The sequence below is a fragment of the Drosophila obscura genome, unplaced genomic scaffold (assembly GCF_018151105.1).
Source record: "Drosophila obscura isolate BZ-5 IFL unplaced genomic scaffold, ASM1815110v1 contig_165, whole genome shotgun sequence".
NCBI classification, from domain to species: Eukaryota; Metazoa; Arthropoda; class Insecta; order Diptera; family Drosophilidae; genus Drosophila; species Drosophila obscura.
The window spans coordinates 74,977-97,431 of record NW_024542752.1 but is presented as its reverse complement, the minus strand read 5'-3'; the positions used below and the strand labels follow the sequence as shown (position 1 = coordinate 97,431).

The following is a 22,455-nucleotide window of genomic DNA, read 5'->3' as shown; positions in this document are numbered from 1 at the left end:
TTTTCCACTGCTGCATATTTCTAAGAAAACTAAACTAAACTCTGCTTGTCTATATATTCCGAAAAATTCAAATAAATTGAAATGCATATCAGCCAATCTCTGTTTTTAGTTTGAGGGCATTTGTGGCTACTATTTTCACTCACTTAATTGAGTTTATTATAAGGTAAGGAATCAAATAAAATACAATACAAAATCATTTGGTTATGTCGACAGTCAATTGTTGACTTAATCGAACAAATGAATCAATCGACTATTGGTTGGTTGGTTATGGTACGACTTTGAGCAGACATTTAAATTAATTAAGTCATCAAACGGAATTAATTTAACGGGCATTTTGCATTGAAAAAAATCGACATTGAGGTTATTAAAAAAGGAAGGAAATCAGTCGGTAATTATTGGCATTCATTTACAGTGTGCTTAAGTCACTCTTATAATTCGAGTCCCAGAATAATTATTTAATAAATAATTATAAATTACTTACACTAAAGCAGGCGCTTTACGGCAGAGCTTGTGCGACTCTTTAAAACTTTTATGATGCTTGCTGGTCTGCCACTTCCTTGACCCGGCATTTGTGCCGCCCAGCTCCGGGCACTCCTTCTATGGCAAGACCCCGGCTGGTCTGGCTGCCCTGGCTGCCCTGGACACCTGATGCTTCGCGAAGAGCTGCGATTAGCCCGGCCTTTAAATCGGAGCCTCTCTATGATTTCATCCATTTGCTTTCGCGTAGTGCCAAGTTACAGGCAAGTGCCAGCCGTCGCCGTCGTTGCCGCCGCCGGAAAGGAGAAGCTGCCACCCGTTGCTTTGCGCAAAGCCGACAATCTGCCGTGAGTAGTAGTTTCGCAGTTACCCCGGACAGATAAAGCTGTTGTTTCGCTAATGCAAATGCAGGTTGAGGCGCTTCCCCACCCCCGTCTCCAGGTGAATTATATTGGGGTGTGCACGCCTGATGACACGCCTTCGCCCCACACCCCCACACCCACGTGCAAGCGTAGCGCAGCAAAGTGAAATGGGAGAACCCACGCACCTGCACCCAGCACCTGCACTTTGAACGGGCAGCGCATTACAGGCAGATTCATTATGCTGCAACCAAACCTACTCCCACACTGCCACACTGCCACGCGCCCGCCTACGCGTGGCCAGTACGGTGCTCCTGCCCCTACAAAGCAAATCCCCAGGTGGGACACTGGTACACTGGTGCCAAAATAAATACCCCGTTAGCATATAATATATAAAAGAAATGCGCTATGAATGGCCGGCTCAAACCAATTAAAATGTGGTGAGGCAGGACTTAAGCATCATTTGCTGCAAGTAATTTGCGACTTAATGCCATTAGTATAAGCTGCTTTTTTGCAACAAGCTGAAGTCCAATCCCGTTGGCAGAGCTCGTTTGATTCAAGGCTAATCAGCGACCAAGGTAACGGATGCCGCAACTTAATCTGCACTCATGGCCATTGCCAAACGAGTGTGAAAGAAGCGAACCTTCGAAGCTAATGGACCATTATCTCCCCTATATGTATTTCTGGTCAAAATATTCAACAAAAATTCAATGGAATAGTTTGCTGACAACAAAAGGCGCTGCACGCGCGCTTACAAGTCTGTCAGTACTGTATGTGGCTGAGGTTCGCATTGTGCTCCGCTGACAGCGCATGGGATAGCGTCGCTCTTTTATTTAGCATTTGCAACCGAATACATGCCAATCCCATGCCCAATCTCCTGGTCAGCTCTCGTGAGTGAGTGCACCTGCGGCCCTGTGTAACTAAGTATGTTTTTGCATGCGTTGCTGCTGTGTGGGTGTGGGTGCTTGCATTTTGTATGCCATGCCTGTGTTTTTCGAAATAATTTCCAGCTAAATGCATCCATTGTCCATCCAGCGTCTGCCTGGCTGTCTGTCTGTCTTGTCTGTCTTGTCTGTTGTGTGCTGTTTTTCTCTCTGTCCTATGTCCGGCTCTCTTTCTGCGAAAGTTTGCAGCAAACTAAGTTAGTTTAGCCTGAAATTGAAACTGTACAAATTGTTTGCCAAATCCAATTAATTATGGCCATCAACGTGTCTGCTTCTGTTGTTCTGCGGCCATGGTTGCTGCTGCTGCTCTGCTGCTGCTGCTCTCGTCCGTGCCCGAGTGTCCAATTAGGGCCTTCTGATGAAACGCTGACCGTGGTTTGCTCTCTGCCCCACGATGCATGTAGGCGTGTAGGTGTAGGTGTGTGTGTAGGTGTGTGTGTGTGGTATATCAATGCGTGTGGATGTTTCTCTTTTTCTTTCTTTCTTGTCACATCCGTTGAGCTTAATAGGTGCGCCCATCCATATACAGCACCCTACACCCAACTATGCTAATAATGTCTGTTCTAATTTCCATGGTTGCATGGACTCTGAGGTGCAAGCATCTTCACAAACCCTATTAAAAGGTAACCAAAAATAATGCACAGAAAAAAGTCATTAAAAATGCTTGGCAGGGCAGCTGAATTTTGGAAAAATATTTGAAATTTCTGCAGCAGCAGGGACAGTGACAGTGGACTTCAAAGGACTTACATGCACCAGTCGAATTGGGGGGGATGGAGAGATATGTATGTACATATGTAAGTATTTGGTACTCCTGTTCGGGTATGCAAGTGCCGAATGCCTTTGTGCAGCAACAGGAGACCGTCTGCATCTGTGCCTCGTCATGGACTCTTTTATTTTACGTGTTGCTGGCAAATTTTCACTTGAACTTGTGCATTGGCTGAGTTATTTAAGCCCAAGTCTGTTTGACATTTGAAAGGTGAAAGGTTTTAATTATAGCGGCGCACAATGGGCGGACATTGGATGTACTTTTGGGCGTGCAACGGGCATCAGGCAACAGTATTAGAGCATTGGTTTATTATTTGTCTTATCTGTGCGGACATGTCCACTGACCACTGCACTCCCTCACAGTCCCCCACAGTCCCTCTCCCTGTGCAACAGTCAAAAGAGCAGCATTCGGTTTCAATGTTCATTGTTAATTTTCAATTGATATTGAACACCACCTATGAGTATGCGATGACAAAGGCACAAACCACACCCACACACACCCACACACACACGATGTTGTGCCCGTTTGATCTGATGTCATGCCCAGAACCGAATTCGCTATGCCCTCTGATTCTGATTGATTAAGGTATCAGTTTTTGCTTCCTAATTTTTTGCTGCAACTAATAGCTAATATTCCCGCAAGGTTCATAGCAAACCAAATATGGCCAGTGGGTTGCCTGAAAAGTTTTCTCTTCTCTCTTTTGAAAAGAGTAAAAAAAGGTCTGCCATGGCAAGTCGATGGTTAGTGTATACTTGGGGGCCCCTCAAAATACTTTAGGCTTTGCCATTTCGGGCATGGACTCACCTTTTAATTATCCATCAGCCCGGGCTCCACTTCATCGTTCTCTAATTACTTTTAGAGCCGTCCAAATATAAATTGCCAAAAGTTTAACTGTGGATTCCATGCCCGACGCACACAGACAGAATGTATTTAATGTGATTGGGAGGGATATGCAAATGTACAGAAAGTTGAAAAAATTATGCCCATGCATGTCAGAGGCAATCAGTAATACTTCAGCGAGTGCAATCCGAGAGAATACGCCATTAATTAATAACAAAAAACATAAAATAAATGACATATTGTTAATGAGCTTCAAAATTCCGCGCATGAACGGAGACACATTTTTGATGCAAATTTTAATTAAATTGCAAATGCCAGTGGAACTTGGAAAATTTCATTTCATCAGAGACGTGGTCGAATATTGTAATTAGAATGTGTCAGCCAGCTCATAAATTTCGGCCAAATTGAAATAATATTTCAACGCAAAATACTTTTACTTGTTGTACTTATAGATGCTTGGGGCTTCGCACTAGGAGTTAGTCCACAATTTGGATGCGACTCCCAAAGGGGAAGTCTAAGATGATCCAGGGTCATATCATTATATTTGTGACAGCAGGGGAAAACTTTCCCGATGTAGGAAAAGACCCAAAACACGGCATCGACTATGGTATGGTCTAGTGCGGGTTCCATGGCTCCCCACCTATGGACTCTCGAGTAGTTGCCACTCCTATGCGGACTTTTGAACCCAACCCGTCCATCAAGCGAGCTTAAACCAGTCTTTAGGCTAAAGCTCCACCGATTTGCTTTGATCAAATAAATTCAGTGCTTCATTTATGGGCCAACACAATCTTTGCCCTGCAATTGATTCGTTTTTTGCACCCCCACGGTACCCCTTAGTGCCAGCTGTCGGAGGGTCGTATCCATTTCCATGCGTGTGCCTTGAAAAGATCCCCACAGCGCACGTCCTGTGCCGAGTATACCCCAAGACCTTTGGCAAGAGTGGAATTTGTTTGTAATTTGTATGAAACTTTTCGCTGTTTTTGCCCGCTGGCAAATTGTTGGTTTTCGCATGCAATGCAAATGCAATGCATTTCGCATCATATTTTTGCAACATAACAGACGAACCACTCCACTTCTGCTGCCCTCCGCATCTGCACCTGCACCGCATTTAATCCGTTACACTCGCACGTACCGCAAATAAAAACATTTGTTTTTCTTTTTTTATTACCTTTTTGCTCACAATTTGTGAAAAACAGAAATGTGTTTTCGCTTCTCCTTTTTTTGTGCGAGTCGAAAGTTGAAAAATGAATTACATCTGCATCTGGTGCCATTCGGTGGTAAGTAAGTACGATATTCCCAAGTGTGTGTGTGTGTGTGTATCTGTAGCTGTGTGAGTGTGTGGAATGCCCAGTCGGACTTTATACCTTCCAAGAAGCACTTCTAGAGCGGTTCTTTTTCCTGCAAGCACCAGTGATTTATACATGACGTTTTGGTTTCCAAATTACACAGGGTGAAACACGCCAGCACCGGTACATTTGGAAGTAGGTAGGAACCGTTCCTTTAGAACGCATTGGGAACTGGTGGTTGTTGTAATTTCAACTTCGTGAAACGCTCGGGTTTCGCTTCCAGTTGTACTTTCCGAAAGAAGCATTACAGAACACATATTTGGCATGCATCGAGAATCGTTCCATAGGAACCTATTAAGAACCGTTCTGGAACTGTTCCAATGCAATCATTCCTTATCACATCCCTGGAATGTATCAAGAACCGTTCCTTGAGAAGGTATGCAGCATGCATGCATGCATGCATGAAAGAGCGTTCTAAAAGAACGCAAGATTAACCCATTAATACAAAAACTATACATTTTTTCGAATTTGATTTATTTAATATTTTCTTTTACTAAAATATAATACAAAAAATAATAAAAATAAGAAAAAATAAAAAAAAACGAAAACAAATTTAAGAAAAAAATAAAACTGAAAAAAGATAAAAAAGAAATGAAAAAAAAAATAAAAGAAAATTAATTATAATAAAATTAAAAAAAAAAAAATTAAATAATTGCCGTCGTCGTCTATGAGGAAATCCTTGTCGTGGTTGTAGTTGTTGTTTTTCTCGGGATGTTGTTGCCGTCGTTCCTGTCGGTGTCTGCATGTTTCCTTGCAAGGAGGAGACCGAGTAAATGCGATTCTTTCCTTTGGAGAATGCCGTCCTTATCAAAAAGAAATTTGTTATTGTTTTATTAATTTTGGCAAAATTTTATTAATTTCAAATACAATTTTTTAATGTTTATGTCCACCCTAATCAGTTCATTAAAAATCCGAACAAGGTCCACCCTAAATAAATTTCACTGCATGAACATCGTGAACATTGAAACATCTCTCTACTTGTATCAACATATATTTACACCACTATTAATACTTACAGTGCGTTTAGTTCTCCTTAGTTTGAAGAACTTATGTATATCGCATTCCATCGTTGAGGTTATGTTCATGTGCATGTACATGTTCAAAGAGAAATATGTATATTATGCATTATTTATTGTTTATTTTAATATTCTTAGGGTGCAGGCCGAACTGCCACAACAATCTGCCAATACTTACGTGGTAAAATAAACGGTTTTAGGCACTTAAGTTTCACTTTTTCACAATTGTTGGCAGAGGGCACAGATAAACGCACAATTTTCACCGACTTCAAAACGCAAGTGATGAAATAAAAGAAGTCGAGAAAAAACCGCGTGCGTTCTTGCATGTTCCCTTTTGTTATTTTTTTGTTGTCCTACCGCTTTACCGAGGGTACGAATTGGTCTTCAAAAACATTCTTTATGCCTTCTAATAGAAGTGAGAAAGTCACGCATCGAAAACGTCTACCTGCGAACGTTTTCGATGCGTGAACTTCTCGCTTCTATTAGAAGGCAGAGAAACATGAACTTCTCGCTTCTATTAGAAGGCATAAAGAATGTTTTCGATGACAATTCTACGCTCGGTAAGGGGAAGAGACGAAGTTAATGCCGAACCGAATCCCGATCGTTCGTTTTTTCACGAAGCGGCCTCTGCATTCTCTATGCATTCTAATAGAAGCAAGAAATTCATGTATAAAAATCGTCTGTCCGCGAACGTTTTCGATGCGTGAATTTCTCGCTTCTATTAGATGCATGGAGAATGCATAGGCCGCTTCGTGAAACGAACGATCGGGAATCGGTTTGGGTTTCATTCCATATTTTTCTGTGCAAAATATGCATGATAGAACCATTCTTTGTGGAATCGGTTCCACTAAGCCTGCCAGGGAAGTAGTGAAGAACCAGTACTATGTTGCAACCACTTCTACAAGGTCCGACTGGGTGGTGTGCAGTGACTAATTGGTGTACACACACACACACACACACACACACACACAGAGTACGCATTGAAGTACGATGATACGAGCACAAATAATATTTAGCAATGGATATGCAACCACAATACGAGTATATATATTTTGTATAACGAAAAGCTTAAAGTTTCGCACTGTATAGAGAACTAAAAACCAAAAGAGAACATTTAAAATTGTAAAAAGCAAGCAAAAGAAACTGTTTGGTTACGCAGCCAAATAGTGGCCAAATGCGTAGATTATAGCCAGTGGTGCAGCAGTAGAGTAAATCCTTATTATTGTTCGTTATTTACACTGCCCACTGTACTAAATTGTCATTTACCTACAAACTCATGCACGCATTCATGCTCCCTCACGGCAGCAGCCTATGCAGCCGTTCTCTTTCGCCTCTTCATCCCACACCTTCTTTCTATCGCCTTTCGCTATCACTCTCTCGATCTGTCGCTCTCTCGCTCGCATTAGGGCACAGGCAATTCGGCCCGCCTGCCCTTTGAATTAGTCTTGATCTTGCAATCACTGCGCATCGTCTTGGAATCGAGCTATTCAATCCGACACCGTCTTGAACCGACCCCCGCGTCTTCAATCTGACCCCGTCTTGAATCCAGCTAACTATCCTTTCGACTCTGTATCGCTTATTTACTTCACCACAATAAACTGTGAATATATATATTGAACAATCATCGCCTTTTTAATAGTATCGCAATACAACGCTACTGAAGAAGCTCAGTAGCTCAACATTTGGTGACCCCGACGTGATATAAACATAAACTCTTTAAATTGTATCACAAAAAACATTTTCGTTGGATAAATTCGCTTTGAACCACGGTGTTTCGGTTCATCGTTTGTGCACAAGCAACAGAAACGGTTCTCGCGTCATCTGCTTTGCGGTCTGCTTGCTTGCTGTTGTTTCGTTTCGGTTTCGTGCTCTCAGTGTGCATGCCTTTGTTGTTGTCGGATGCACAAGTGCAGTGCGTTTCAAACTGTTAGCTCTCGCTGCTGCTCTGTAAAACTGCAAGACTGTGTGTTTTTAAACGCTGCGATCGATTGTACAGTTCGTGTAAAACTGTTCGAGGTTATTCACCGGCTGTTAACCTCTACACTCTCTCAGTGACTCTAAGCCCAGCTTTTCTATTGAACATACACGATGGCTTCTAATAGCACCCCTTCGATCTTCCCCCCTCACCATTGTTCGTTGATTCGGAAGCTGCATTCTACAAGCGCAAGGTGCAATCCATGCTAGGGGGCGGCACGGAGAATCGAAACGGCCGTCGGCAAGGAGAGGATTGGCGAGCTCAGTGAGGAGGAGCTGAACGTGAGGCTGAAGCTGCTAGCGGATCTTGTAGCTTCATTCAACGAGCACCATAATGCCCTGGAGAAGATTGATCTCGATGAGATCGGTAGTCCCTTGAGGGATGAGTTTGACGAGTGCGTGGTCATGCTGGAGATTCGCATGAAGCGAGAGTTAAACAAGCGGCAGCCCACAATGCTACCATGTTCAACAATGCGGGCGGACCATGTAGGAGAGGCCCCAACTACGGTCGTCGTGCAAAGTCGGCCACGCCTGCCGGAGTTGAAGCTACCTGAGTTCGGTGGGGGGCTACGCTCAGTATTCCTCGTTTTGGGGCATGTTCTCCTCCATATAGATAAGGACCCGACCTTACGAATGTCGAGAAGCTGCAGCATTTACGATCATGCCTAAAGGGACCAGCGCTGGACACGATCTCGTCGCTGGAATTTAGCCACGCCAGCTATCCTATTGCTCTAGATTTACTCAGCAAACGATTTAATAACAAGCGTCTCATCTTTCAGGCACATGTCACAGACATTCTAGCTTGCAGCGTGTCGAGGCCTCATCTGTTTCCCAACTACGGTCCCTTTCGGATACAGTTAATGCCAATCTGCGAGCGTTACAAAGTATGGGGACAAAGGAGCAGATTGCTGACTGCATCCTAATACACAGCCTACTACAGAAGGTGGACAGCGCCACACAAACCAAGTGGGAGGAATGCTCGTCGTTGGATAGCATACCTCCAGCCAGCAATTCGCCACGTTTCTGGAGCAGAGATGCCAGAGGTTGGAAACCCAAGAGCACGCAAATGATATGTACACCCAGAGCAGTCGGAAACACTGTCTAATCGCAACCAGCTCCAAGGTCTGTACATTCTGCGGTGATCCAGGACACTCCATTTATGCGTGTTCACAATTTGGGAATCTTTCCGCTCAACTTCGGCTTCAGGAAACTAAGAAGCTGTCACTGTGCACCAACTGTCTCCGAGCAGGCCACACGCAGGGTGCATGTCATTCTCGATCCTGCCGAATATGTGGTGCCAGACATCACACTCTACTTCACTTCGAGTCCCCGTCTTTCGGTTCTCAATCCATTCTGCCATCACTGTCACATTCTACATCAGCTCCGCAATTGCCCGCGGGACCCTCTGGCGTTGTACATACTGCAACAGCGTCAGCCACATCGCTTTTGGCCCAGAGTCACAGGCAGGACATCGTTCTTCTTGCCACTGCCATAATCAGCGTAAGGAATCGCTCTGGTACACTCATTCCATGCCGTGCCTTGCTTGATTCTGGATCGCAGGTGCATCTCATTACTTCTCGCCTGGCTCAGCAGTTGCAGCTTCAAAGGAAAGTGTCGGATGTTTTGGTGTCTGGTCTCGGCGAGTCGCGTGCCACATCGGAAGGATGCTGCGTAGATATCAACCTGGAATCACGCACATCAAGTTATGCCACGACCATTTCGGCAGTAGTTGCTCCCACCATTACGTCCAGTCAACCTAACTGCAATATCGACCTAAACAGCTGGAACATTCCCTGCAACACACAGTTAGCGGATCCCAAGTTCTACAAGTCTCAACCTGTGGACATTCTTATTGGAGCGGGACTGTTCTTTGAGCTTCTCTGCATTGGCCAAATCCAATTGGGAGCTGGTCTGCCACGTCTTCAGGAAACCAGGCTAGGATGGATAATTGCAGGAGAGGTGTCTCCAGTCTCGCGCATCAGATCCACGTTCTCCTGTGTTATTTTCAGTTAACCAGTCTAAAGTGCCCCCTCGCACGAGTATTGGACCTCTTCGTCGAGTCAGGCATGGTTTCCGGAGTGGCTATACTAAAGACTTCACCTGGATCAACAAAGGAAATGTGGCTGCCAAAGAAGGATGTTAAAGACCCGTGATCTTCAACGGGGGGAGTATGTTTGGTTACGCAGCCAAATAGTGGCCAAATGCGTAGATTATAGCCAGTGGTGCAGCAGTAGAGTAAATCCTTATTATTGTTCGTTATTTACACTGCCCACTGTACTAAATTGTCATTTACCTACAAACTCATGCACGCATTCATGCTCCCTCACGGCAGCAGCCTATGCAGCCGTTCTCTTTCGCCTCTTCATCCCACACCTTTCTTTCTATCGCCTTTCGCTATCACTCTCTCGATCTGTCGCTCTCTCGCTCGCATTAGGGCACAGGCAATTCGGCCCGCCTGCCCTTTGAATTAGTCTTGATCTTGCAATCACTGCGCATCGTCTTGGAATCGAGCTATTCAATCCGACACCGTCTTGAACCGACCCCCGCGTCTTCAATCTGACCCCGTCTTGAATCCAGCTAACTATCCTTTCGACTCTGTATCGCTTATTTACTTCACCACAATAAACTGTGAATATATATATTGAACAATCATCGCCTTTTTAATAGTATCCATACAACGCTACTGAAGAAGCTCAGTAGCTCAACAGAAACTTTAGAACTAATTTTTCAAAAACTCTTTCCACTGTATGCTAAAGTTTCTTTTATTTTCTTTTTTAATTTGCGCATAGACTTTTTCTGCTGTTGTATTCTATTTAATAGCTAGTAAATTTGAACCAAGGACTCACCTTCACAATTTATATGAAACTATTTGGCAGGAATTTTATTGCTGTATTTCGCTACTACAACTGCAGCGAATTCTTCTCCACTAAAGTCGACTGCTCAATTAGTAGCTACAATTTGAGGATGCTTAATTAAAAGGAATGGCAGCTGGTGGCACTTGCCCGTACGACGATACACGACAATATTGCGTGCAACGGTTCGGATTCGTACAAATGTAACGTATACGTACCCGTCGCCAATCGCCTTCTGCCCCTCAGGTAACTTATGACTTTTGGCATTGGTTTCCCATCCCCACTAACCCCCTCCCCCCCTGCCGAGTGCACAAATGTGTGTACGGATGAGCATGAGCTGGTATTATGTTAAACTTTATGTGCTCTTGCCATGGTAACAGGTCAAACGGGGCACAGCATCGGATGGCCACCGTCGAAAGCAGGAATGAAAGTTATTAAAAAGCGTCCAGCTACGGTACAGATATGGCTCCCAAGCATTGCCATGGCATCCAATATGCTGGTAGCTGGGAGCATCTGCTGTGTATTGGAATCAAGTGTTAGAGGCAGCGTACCGGTACCGGCAATTGAACGCAGCTGGGAATTTGTTCTGTGAAGGAGTCAATCGCCTCCTAATTGGCTCAGGACGAACGAAGGGTTATGCAGGGATTATTTCCCATTTGAATGATATGGAAAAACTGTATTAGAGGATGGAAAAACTTGCAGTAAATCGTGTGGGGATTCAAGCAACCTGCTGCGCTGCAGCACTGAAGGTTCACTGGAGGTTCGGCCTGATTTGCGCATAGGGCTTTTCAAATGGATAATTAAATAAATATTCAGGAGCCGAGGAGCAAATTGCAGCTGGGGCCTGAGCAAGCTTGAGGGCACTTCCCCACGCACCCCATGGCGGCCAACCAGGGCCGGGCCACCCACGCGACACGAAACGCTGAGTGCGGCGGACCAATCCCGTCGGAGACGACGCTTCTCCGCCAACGCTAGACGCCTTGCCGACTGGGGCATGCGCTGAATGTGCCTTGGGTGCGAGCGGGACGGCCACAGATGGATGGGCAGAGTGAAAGAGAGGCGCCTCGTGCCCTCGGCTCACCTGTTGGCAAGTGAATATTGCGCATACGCCGCGTACGAACAGCGCCAGCGCACGTGACAACAACGATGCCAGCGACAGCGCCAGCGCCAGAGTCGGCGCTAATACCCAACAGGTAAGCCGATGGCGTAGGCGTTGCACTTGCACCGGCAGAGCTTTCGCCCTCCCTTCGCCTCACAAATGGCGAATGATGTTGTGTGGTGGGGAGAAGGGGGATTGCATTCGGATAGCGCGCTGCCACGAACGCCTGCAGCAGGCAATTTCAAATCGGAAATAAATGACAAGCCTTGTCGAACATCCCCCACCGCCCGTCATAGCTAATATATATAGATACGAATATCTCGCATCCGAATCGAAGGCCAGGCTTTGGACTCGACTTTGGCCAATGGCAGGACTCTGTGTCCGAATACACGTCACGGGGGTGGCCTCGGCTTGACTTATCAGGCCTTCAGACCGTCAAATTAGGCTTCTTATTGGGGGGCAGAACACACGACTCCTATGCACAATATACGAGTGTGTGTATGTATATGGCTGCCGTTTAGATAGATGCAATGGCCGGACTATGCCGGCGCTCTTCACTCACACATTAATCAGTGGGCCTGCCCAACCTTGCAGGTGAGATGCATGCACGATTGTCCATATTTGAATGACCATAAAAGGACATGTTCATGGCCACGGCCATGTCCACGCAAACATACTATGTGCAAATACATACTGCAACAGTGCACTATGCACATATGTCTATTCATTGAGCTCTTTGGCATATATACCCCGCCAGAAATGACTCCCCTTTTCACTGTCATCAAAGCATTAATGTTAATATTTTGTTTCTTATTACCAGCAAGATTAAAGGAAGTCGACAAAAAATGTATTCATATCTTTACTAATTGGGGTCTTCTCTCATAAGTTCCATACCAAAACGAGAAGGAGCTTGTGAGTCGCTTCTGGGGACGCGACTCTATTTATACCCGTACTCAGTCAGTATATACATTTTTGAGCTTATGATTTTTTAGAATTTTAGAAAAAACGAGAAGGAACGTGTGAGTCGCTTCTGGGGACGCGACTCTACTTATACCCGTACTCAGTCAGTATATACATTTTTGGGCTTATGATTTTTTAGAATTTTGGAAAAAAAAAAAAATTTACGTTTTACATTTTTTTGCTACATCTGCTATCTACATCTACATATACAATGTATATTCTACATCTAACATGTAGATTGTACATGTTCCAATTAGATTCTACATCTCCTTCGCTAGGGGTTGCTCGCGCACTGAACGCAGCAGAGTGTGCGAGCTAGAAGGAAAATGAGTTATGTTGTTGTTTGCGGGAGGGGGCAGGGGAAGCAACTGAAAATTAATTTCTTCATTCTGGCTATAATTATGATCCGATCTGATTCAGATTCGGCAGTCTGGTAGGTATGGGCATTCTCTACGATACTGCGATTGTGCCTGCCACAGATTTACGTCCTTTGTGTGGGCGGAAGGGGGCGGGGCGAAATTTTGAAATACACTTGTAGCAGTGGGATATCACATGAGTCTGGAAACAAAATTTGGTTCCTCAAGCTTTTATAGTCTCTGAGATCCAGGCGTCAAACAAGACGGACAGACGGACAGACAGACATGGCTCTATCGACTCGGCTATTGATGCTATTGATGCACTTTTACCACAAATCTAATATACCCCTTAACTCTTTTTTGAGTACGGGTATAATAAAAAAATTCGTGTCCTAAAATGGGTGTGCTCAGGCATTTCAAATAGGACTTTTAACACAAATTTTTAAACAACAAAATATATAAATTTTCTTGTATTTTTCATCTTAAACTGGTTTACTGTGTTCTTTGTCCTGGATTAATTAGTAAGGATATGTATCAATTATTTCTCAGCTCCCAATGGTTTTTTTTGTTGGTTTCTTAAATTTGACTTTTATTTTTGAGTTTAATTATAAAAATAATTATTATAACCGAAGATTATCCCTAGTTAAGTTAAACGAAATTTTGTATTGTGTTATTTTATATATTTATGTATTTTTGTTATATATGTATTTAATTTATAATGATCCCTGCTTATTAGTGTTAATATTCGCCTGTTCGTAGTAATATACATTTGTGTATGTACATATGTATGTATGTACTGCTGCGTAAATTTGAACATAAATAATCGAAGAACTTCAAATTCGTAAAAGGGAATCCAAGTTTTTGTGGGAGAACAATTTTGTATGTATCTAAATGTTGGTTAACTTAGAAACAAATGATTTAAAAATTTAGAAAAATTTAGAAAAATGTAGAATAATTTAAACAAACTTGTATAACGCCTAAAACTTGGCTATACATTTGCGTATGTTATGTTTTCGAACTTTAAATATAACTATTGTAATTATCTAGACCAAAATCGGGAATCTTTCGATAAGCATATCACCGTATACGGGTATATTTAATAAGACAATAATAATGCTTTGAAAAGGTTGAGGCAGCTCGTTAATATGCATACAATAAAACCAGCAGAAAAGAGTTCATGGAATTAATTCATCTGGTAGAATTCATGCAGATGCACTTAATACCCAGAAAGCTTCTCTTGTGAGATAATTTGCCTCCAGCATTTTGCATTTGATGGCCTTCTTTTGACTGAAAAGATTCTATTCAAATGTCTATTAATCTGGTACACGCGCAGGCAAAACATTTGATTCCACTTAATTAGTGGGGGGCAGTGGATTATGGTGTAGGAGGGAGGGAGCTGGGGTCTGTCTCCACCTCCACGCTCATTATGAAAATCCATTCAGTTTCGCGATGGCTTATCATTGGCTAGACAAGCAGGATATAACATCTGCTGCAGCATCTCGGCAGCAGTAGCAGTAGCAGCAGCAGCAGCAACAACCAAACGACCAGCGAGTACATGCAACAGCAGCAACATCAAAGGCAGTGCTGCCCCTTCTCAGCCATGTCCGCCAGCGAGTGCTGAGGAATGCGAATGCCTTCCCCTAAACGACCGACCGAACGCCAACGCGCGAACACACAAGCCCCGAAAATTATTACGGTACATGTATATGTATTGTATATACATACATACATACATACATACATGCGTACATATATTGCTACCCCGTGGAATCACCTGGCCGTACATAAGCCTGTTGCTGTTGTCGCTGTTGCTGCTGCTGTTGCTTCCTACATGTTGCTGCCACTCTGCCGCTGTTGGCGTCGGCGTCGTCGTCGTCACGTCGTCATGCTAGTTGTTACAGTTACACACTTTCCACTTGTTGTTTCGGGGACGAACGAGGACGAGGACGAGTGCACGGCAGAGCAAAGCAAAGCAGAGCAAAGCAGAGCAGAGCAGCGCAGCGCAGCCGAAGAGGTGACACGAGGCTGCCTCGTCAGTTGGCCAAGGAGCTGAGCAACAGATGCTGTTCAACATCCAAGCCCGAAGGTTGTGTGGCACGCAACAGCAACAGGAAACAGAAAACAGAAAACGGAAGAGAACACCAGCAACAGGACAGAAACAGAACAACGGCAGTTGGAACAGGCGCAACAGTCGGCAGTGGCGGCCAGACCAGAAGGAAGAAGGACGAGCAGAGCCCAAAAGAGCAGGAGAAGAGCAGTCGAGGAGGAGAAACGCCAACCTCCCCCCGCACCCATTTCCGGCCCATACCCGCTCCCATATCCCCTGGCCAATATCCATCGCCAATCGCCCATCGCCAATTGCCAATCGCCATTTTCCACAGCCGTGTGCCACACATGCTGAGCGTGCAACAAGTCAGCCTTCTTCGAGTATATTTTTTTGAAAGTGTTTAACCCACAAGTGTCAAGTGATCAACAGTAAAAGTTTTTCGTTTTTTTTTTTGTTGTTGTTGTTTGTCGTGGTGCTTCAATAATTGCAATAGTTCAACAAAAAACACAACCCAACGATTACTCAACATACCTGAAAACAGAAGAAACTAAAGTACAACCACCAACCAGAGCCCTGAAACATTCACAAAACATACACAAAGATGTAGCTGTATACACCAGATACAATATATTTATATATATACACCCAGACATAGATCATTGTATAAATGTTATGCCCAGCAATTAAAATTATTCGTACACTCTACACTCAACGTTGTTGAATCCTCTTCAAATATACATACAAACAAAAAAATATATCAGACACTAAGAAAATCTAAGAATATATAAGACATATCAACTAAAGATATCGAGCCGATATTCCACTGAAGAAATCGGCATGCAAAGTACTAACATAAAACGAAACTAACGAGAGAGTCCACGATTCCAAGGAAGCAAAAAATGTGAGTATTTATTGCTACTTGATTATAATATTGTAATTATTTTTGCACTTAGATTATAATTCTATTATATTATTTATGCATTTACACACACATATTTATTATATATATTTTTCACGCTGGTTTTGCCATAAAATGGAAATTAGTTTAACAAATTGTTTTGGTGTCCTGGCTGACCCCACCAACCAACCGCATGGAGTTCGAAATCCGGCAATTGTTCGTGGCAATTAATGTTGCAAGTAGTGGTCAGTGGAAACGGGTCCCCAATTAAACTCCAATTGTTATGCAAATTCGATATAATGCATTTGCACTCAATCAAAATCTCTCGCTCGTGTCCAGGACGTGCGCTGACCAATCTGTCCATTTGATATTAATTTAAAATAGCAACGAAATTGCTATATTGTTATAGCTCTGCCACAAATCCCCGTGCACATGCACAGACACACTAGCAATATTACTATGATTCAATTATCTGATTCGGCATCCAGACCAGCCGGGAAGCCCCTGTAAAACCAATTCCAGCAAATGACTAAAGCAGAAATTCGCTTTTGAACAAGAAACAGAGACAACGCCATCGCCAGCAAAGGTCAGACATCAGCAAACTGAAAGAAACTTAAACATTTTCAATTAGCCAAGATACATTACCAGAATTATTTCCGCCCGAATCCCCAACAGTGTTTGATGTCCGATTGATGAAAGAGATTGCACAGCGTCTCGTACACTTTTATCAAAAGACAAATAAAACAACTTTTCATTAATATTTACTCCCCTTAAGTATGCCCATTACATAAAACTAGATTACCCTAGTGGTTGTTTCTTCACTTGAGACCAAAGAAAACTTCAATTTTCAAGCCATTTTTCCCACCACCCAATTTTCAGCGACTATGCGAAACAAAAAAATAGCAACAAAAAACAAAAAATCACTGAAAGTATGTTGGCTACCGTTCAAAGGAGCCCAGAGAATTCGCTTAATTAAATTCATTTAAAATGCCAGCCAAAACGTAGCTGTAATTTTGTTGTAATATTTACAAAAAAAATTATCGAAAAACTTTGCATTCTTTAATATTGGATGAAGAACAACAAAAATATACAACTTGCAAATAATTATCTCGAAATTTATTTTTATCGAGAAAACAATTCGTATGGATGGAAGTTTGAGGTGATGGAAAAATATCTCCCAACGTCAGGTTAAGTCTCAACTGATAAAAACTTCCTTTACAGAGCAGAGTGTCTGTGTGGCCATTTTTCATTGGGTTTTCCATAGTTTTCACTTGCAAGTTTTGCTGTCCTTTTGACTTTTGTGTTCACTTTGGCTTTGGAATAGTTAAAAAGTCAGCAACAAATCGGAAACGAAAACCCCTCATCCCCCTCGCCACCCATACAACCAATAGTTCAGAATTGTTTATGAAGTTGAGTTTCCCTTGCTGCTTGGCGTCTGCTGTGCGCTTTTCAATGTTCCATCTGCACAGGTAAGTACCCAATCGAACAGTTCAAATTCTAATTCAAGTTCAAGTTGCGATAAGTTGTCGCCGGGCAATTGACAGCAGTGCAGCACTGGGACTGGGAGAGTGCGTCGCAGAGTGCACTGCCAGTACAGTAGCTACACACATTAAGAAAGCTTATTATTACACATATGTGGGCATTGCACTTAGACAAAATAACTATTTCGTATTATATTATTGTACAAAAAATCTGCATTTAAGTAAATTTAATCATTTTTTCTCAATCGAAAATGAAGTCTAATTGACTGAATTATTTTTCGACCAGTTAACCCATTCGATGATCGAGTTGCTGGTGTTCTTGGTACTCTCTGAATAATTTGGGGATTTCTTCAACTCTCATTAACTGATATCACCTGCAGTGGGCTGTGTACTTTGTGTACACACTGTAATTTGCACAAATGGACGGGCGGGACTGTGGGTAACCTGCCAAACGATTCTATATGTCGAATATTCCCGTTGCCCACTTTTGGGCTGCGCCATTGTTGAAAACTTTGTGGGTGGTGAGTTGGGGGGAGAGAACACCCCCTCGCTCTGGTTGCTTAACGGAAAACAGCGACACCCAGAGCATATCCCAATAAAATGAGCAGCTATTTTTAGAAACTGTTAACACAGAGAGGAGCCTACACGCTCAAAATGATTGAATCGACTGTGATTGTGCGTGTGTGCTCATGCTCATGGGTACAGTTTCGCACGGGGTGTTTGGCATAGCGTGAGGAAGGGAGGTAGGGAGGGCCTGCTTAATTCGACAATCATTTGTAAAATCAGAGGCATTAGTCTGCTTGATGCCGGCTCCTGGCCGCTGACTGCTGGCTGCTGATGCCGCTGGCCCGAACCAGAACCAGAACACAAACCCAAAACTCCAAACCCGGCAGAGCCCGCTCGCCTTGCCTTTGTCCTTGCCGTGCATCCTCTTACGCTCATTAGTAGCACATTTACCGAGTACGTGATTTAGCTGCAAATGTGCAAAGGAGCGTGCGACAAAGCATGGGGGTGTGTGGGGCCGCCGTGCCGGCCTCAGCCCAGTGCTGTACTGCTCCAAGCTTACGGATAACTGTTGCTTGTGCCGTACGTGAGTTGGCGAGACATTGGGGAATTTACTGGCGCACTCGCACTCGCCATCGTACTTTGCCACATCTCCGAAATCCAGCATGCGAGTAAATTTGCATTTCGGTGACCATGCCTGGCCAGCCCAGTCGATACTTGCCGGAGACAACGAGCGTCCAACCGTCCGGGGAGCGGAGCCGCCTTTGGGGGCATGTGCACACATTTGCAATTCGCATGCATGAACCGTAATGCTGGATGGGAAATTGTTGCCCCAGCCAGCCCCAGGCGTTCGGCAGTGGGGAAGCCCCCTCTGCACTTAGCATTGCTTTGTTCGGACAGCAGTTGGAATATCTTTTCGGGGGCCTCCTCCAGTCAAGCAGGGACGCTGACAGTCCTTTCACTTTCCCTGTTTGCTTGTTAACTTCCATCGATAAGTGGCAAGACACTCCAACAGAATGGCTTAGACACTCCAGCGCACACACAAACTGATCAATGGCTGTCACATTTCCGGCACATGGTAGAGCTTCCGAGCGACAGTGGGAACAGAAAAGCAATGCCCGTTGAAGGGACGGTGACGGGCACGAGGGACAAGAACGGACGCGACAAGTTGATTTACACAGTCCCTTCCTTCCGCTCTGGCGATGCGTGCTATACCCGATGCTCGCACAGATATTGTTTCGTTTTGCCAGCGCACAACAAAACCCCACCGACCCCTCTAAGGGATACGGATACGGGTATACGGGGATACGTTGCACCTATACTCGTACGTAGGGCTACACTACACTTATGGTTCAATGAAAATGTTCACTCAATTACGCTTTAAGACTTAATTCACCAAATTGAGGCGAATGTCGTTAGCAGGAGCCGGAGCACCAGCCGGAATCGAAGTCAGGCATGAGAGTTTCTCTCTCTCTCTCTCTATCTCTCTTATTCTTGCCGCTAGACGGGCAGTAAAACTCTTTCCAAGGCGGGCACACACATACATATGTATACATATATGTACAGTTCTGCTTCTGCTTTGGTATTTGTATGCACAACCTAAACAACAGCTTCCTTCAGACCATAGTCCACAGGAAAGTCCTTAGTCCGCAGTCCTTAGTACTCTTAGTTTCTGGATGATGCTGGCCCACATATGCTTTATGTCGTGATGTCGTCATGTCGCCTCCATCATTGTCATGGACTTTATTATGGCTTCCTGATGCGCTTAGCTTAGCCAGCCAGCCAGCCAGACAGCCAGGCCCCACTGCTTGCACTGCTTGCCGCCACACTGCATGTCAAAGTGTATTTTTGTGGACGTGTGTGCATCTGTGTTTGCCATGCAATGTTGTGGTTTTTCAACAGAAGCAGCAAGCAGCAAGCCAGTGCAAAATAAATGAATGACAACAAAAATTATTGTTAATTGTGGCTTAGTTGGAACTGACTTTGTATGCAGTCCGGTTTCATCTTTGCGCTCTTGCGGTTCGCCAATTCCAGCAACTGAATTCCAGCATTTTTTGTTTTGTTTTTTGTGTTGCCTGTGTTGCAGTCTGCAGCTGGCAGTCACTGGCCACTGTTCAGGTGCTTTTTTGTCACATCGAACAAACAGCAGAGGCGCACAGCTCACACTGAAATTGAGATAGATAAGTTATGTTATTAGATTAGATTACTATTATTTGCACACACACACATGCTCGCATTCTTGGATTTATTTGCATTATCCAATATAATTAAATAATAAAATTACTAAGCCTCAGCGCAGGGTATTTCTGTATTAAATATCCCTAAAATATGTTCGATTCAATGGTCGATGCCGATAACCGATCAATCGATAGCCGACACTTGCAGTACCGTTTAGTTCTGAGCTTCCTTTGAGCTTCGATTCGAAAAATATTGATAGCTGATCTCGGGACGAGCCCCAAAAAACTACGACCCCCTTCCACGGGTATTCCAGGGCTGAGCAGGTGGCTGGGTATAAATAAATGGGGCAACGGCAGCGGCAACCCACCCCCGCAACTCCGCACCATCGCACAAAACAAGCTTTAAAAATGCACTCAAGCGTTAGAACTCAATCGATTTGATGCTGAAAATAAACGCCAAGGGAAACGCCGGGCCGAGTGTTCTCGAACATGGGAGAGGAGTGTGTGTGTGCTGCTCATATGTAAAGTTATTACATTACAGTGTGGGTGTACGGTTGTCATGCTCCAGCAGATTGCAGATGGCAGCACGAAAGATTTGGGAAGCCATGCAGATATGTGGGTGTATGTGCGTGTGTGTTTGTGTGTACTTTGGGCAATCCCCCAACCAACACCACAACCACAGAAATTAACACAATTCGAGAGTCGAACTGGCTGCAACCTCAACACAAAGACCAAGCGCCAAAAGGCATGTTACAGGTGCCACATGCCCTGCCCCTGCCCCTGACCCAACCACTGCTGCACCTCCGCACAAATGGTTTATTCAAGTGTGCGCCATAGAATTTCCAAGTTGAATGCATGTCAGGAATTGTAAAGGCCCTCGCACACACGTCACACTTCCTTCACAATACCCATGCAGCCAGCACACGCGGCCTCAGCCGCAGCAGCCACAGCAGCCGCAGTCGCAGCCACAGCCACAGCCCCCCAGACCCACTACGGCCTACTCTGAGCTCTGGCCCCCTGCAAGGTCAGCGTCAATGGCCGCTTAATATAAGCAGTGCCGCCCAGCAGCGATGGCAGTCGACACTTAGCGACTGGCCTCTCGCCCAGGCTAATTACAAATCAAGTTTCAGTCCAAGTTGGGCAATGCCTGCCAGCGATATATTCCTACTCCTACATCAAATACGAGTATGTATCTCGCAACTTTAAAACAGTTCAAAAAAAGTTCCCATGGACACCCTCAGAATATATAACTGACCCAGAGAGACAGAGACTGGGAGAGAGAGAGAGAGAAGTGAAAGTGAAGGTGACATGGAAATCCAACAAATCCAGCGAATCCATCCACCCCCATGGTCGTGGCATGGTTGTAGCCTGCTGATGAGGCACATCCATTACCACATGGGTTCCATTCAGAATGGAGCAGCCCCAGCCTTGCCCCAGGCACAGACGCTATGCAAGTTTGTGACAATATTGCATTAGTATCCGTGTGGGTGCCATTGTGTTTATGCTTATGTTTGTGTTTGTTTTTGTGTGTTGTGTTCGTGTTCGTGTGTGTGTATCGTGTGTATCCTTGTGTGGCTGTGGATGGCTGATGTTTGAATGGTAATTTAGTTGTGTTGCCTTCGCTGTGGTTGGCACTTGAGATAATTACAAAATGGAGTTCAAAACAGCTGCGACATGAGCAAGAGCAGCAGCGGCAGGAGCAGCGGCAGGAGCAGGCAGGCAGGGAGCGGCAGGCAGGCAGCAACAGGGTCACATGTCAGAGGACGAATTCAATTCCATTTTATGTGTGTGTGTGCAAATACGGGCTGGCATCAGCCAACGATAACTGCACCTGTCCACAAATTAATGGGGCACCCATGCATTACTTTGAATAATAAATAAAAAATGCACTAAGCTAACAAACAAAAAACCGCTGCATAAAATCAAAATAAATTACATTCCTTTGGAATATTTGCAAGCCTTCATCGAATATTTTTGCAAGCCTTTGCAACTTTCACACTCAGTTTCTCTCAGTGCATGTGTGCGGGGAATTGGATTGGCGCATGTCAATTCATGAATAGGATCCATGCTGACCGATCCAATGGCAAAATCAGAAATCAGAATCAGCTGGAATTCCAATCAAATGGGTTGCATGCGAATCACGGGAGGTCGTCGGATACTGCTTCGATTTCAATCTGGACAACGGACAATGAACAACGGGGGAGCGTACATTGGACATTGGACAACGGACAGCGCACAGCGCTGGACAAACATATGTGGGATGGATGTTAAATGCCACAGTATAGGGCACAGTGGCAGCTGTATATATACACATATAAAATGTTCATAGCTAAAATATTTTCGATATTTTGTTAATGCA

General features: G+C 44.3%; 1 protein-coding gene and 1 long non-coding RNA gene across 2 annotated transcripts in view; one reads left to right on the top strand and one right to left on the bottom strand.

Moving 5' to 3' along the window:
- Nucleotides 1-5,495: 5,495 nt before the first annotated feature.
- Nucleotides 5,496-6,118, bottom strand: LOC111070116. The gene is made up of 3 exons (XR_002607319.2): nt 5,927-6,118; nt 5,749-5,778; nt 5,496-5,535 (listed from the first exon to the last, which is right to left on the bottom strand). It is a non-coding gene; the product is annotated as an uncharacterized LOC111070116 (long non-coding RNA).
- Nucleotides 6,119-15,753: 9,635 nt separating this feature from the next.
- LOC121403886 (serine/arginine repetitive matrix protein 1-like) overlaps nt 15,754-22,455 on the top strand; it is a 62,894-nt gene continuing 56,192 nt past the window's right edge. The window contains 1 exon segment of the mRNA XM_041591971.1: nt 15,754-15,937. The gene's annotated coding sequence lies outside the window, so the exon portion shown is untranslated.